Source organism: Syngnathus typhle, unplaced genomic scaffold, assembly GCF_033458585.1.
Source record: "Syngnathus typhle isolate RoL2023-S1 ecotype Sweden unplaced genomic scaffold, RoL_Styp_1.0 HiC_scaffold_48, whole genome shotgun sequence".
Taxonomy (NCBI): domain Eukaryota; kingdom Metazoa; phylum Chordata; class Actinopteri; order Syngnathiformes; family Syngnathidae; genus Syngnathus; species Syngnathus typhle.
In genome coordinates, this window is record NW_026871954.1 from 188328 (window position 1) to 190121 (window position 1794).

Consider the following 1794-nt stretch of genomic DNA (forward strand, 5'->3'; position numbering starts at 1 on the left):
ATAAAATTAAAAATGCTTATAAAACATAAACCAAACGTTGGAGGTGGTCATTTCTTCATGCACAGTGATAAACTCGGCACTCTAAAGCACCCGAGAGCGTTTTTTTTCGATGCCAACCTAACCAGAGTGACGGGAGCGGCACAATTCAGAAAAAGGTGCTCAGCTCGCCGAGAAAATGCGATTTAAGCAATAAAATTAAAAATGCTTATAAAACATAAACCAAACGTTGTAAATGGTCATTTCTTATTACGCAGTGAATAAACTCGGCACTCTAAAGCACCCGAGAGCGTTTTTTCGATGCCAACCTAACCAGAGTGACGGGAGCGGCACAATACAGAAAAAGCGCTCAGCTCGCCGAGAAAATGCGATTTAAGCAATAAAATTAAAAATGCTTATAAAACATAAACCAAACGTTGGAGGTGGTCTTTTCTTCATGCGCAGTGATAAACTCGGCACTCTAAAGCACCCGAGAGCGTTTTTTTCCATGCCAACCTAAACAGAGTGACGGGAGCGGCACAATTCAGAAAAAGTGCTCAGCTCGCCGAGAAAATGCGATTTAAGCAATAAAATTAAAAATGCTTATAAAATATAAACCAAACGTTGTAGATGGTCATTTCTTATTACGCAGTAATAAACTCGGCACTCTAAAGCACCCGAGAGCGTTTTTTTCCATGCCAACCTAACCAGAGTGACGGGAGCGGCACAATTCAGAAAAAGTGCTCAGCTCGCCGAGAAAATGCGATTTAAGCAATAAAATTAAAAATGCTTATAAAACATAAACCAAACGTTGGAGGTGGTCATTTCTTCATGCGCAGTGATAAACTCGGCACTCTAAAGCACCCGAGAGCGTTTTTTTCGATGCCAACCTAACCAGAGTGACGGGAGCGGCACAATTCAGAAAAGTGCTCAGCTCGCCGAGAAAATGCGATTTAAGCAATAAAATTAAAAATGCTTATAAAACATAAACCAAACGTTGGAGGTGGTCATTTCTTCATGCACAGTGATAAACTCGGCACTCTAAAGCACCCGAGAGCGTTTTTTTCCATGCCAACCTAACCAGAGTGACGGGAGCGGCACAATTCAGAAAAAGTGCTCAGCTCGCCGAGAAAATGCGATTTAAGCAATAAAATTAAAAATGCTTATAAAACATAAACCAAACGTTGGAGGTGGTCATTTCTTCATGCGCAGTGATAAACTCGGCACTCTAAAGCACCCGAGAGCGTTTTTTTCCATGCCAACCTAACCAGAGTGACGGGAGCGGCACAATTCAGAAAAAGTGCTCAGCTCGCCGAGAAAATGCGATTTAAGCAATAAAATTAAAAATGCTTATAAAACATAAACCAAACGTTGGAGGTGGTCATTTCTTCATGCACAGTGATAAACTCGGCACTCTAAAGCACCCGAGAGCGTTTTTTTCGATGCCAACCTAACCAGAGTGACGGGAGCGGCACAATTCAGAAAAAGTGCTCAGCTCGCCGAGAAAATGCGATTTAAGCAATAAAATTAAAAATGCTTATAAAACCTAAACCAAACGTTGGAGGTGGTCATTTCTTCATGCGCAGTGATAAACTCGGCACTCTAAAGCACCCGAGAGCGTTTTTTTGGATGCCAACCTAACCAGAGTGACGGGAGCGGCACAATTCAGAAAAAGTGCTCAGCTCGCCGAGAAAATGCGATTTAAGCAATAAAATTAAAAATGCTTATAAAACATAAACCAAACGTTGGAGGTGGTCATTTCTTCATGCGCAGTGATAAACTCGGCACTCTAAAGCACCCGAGAGCGTTTTATTCGAT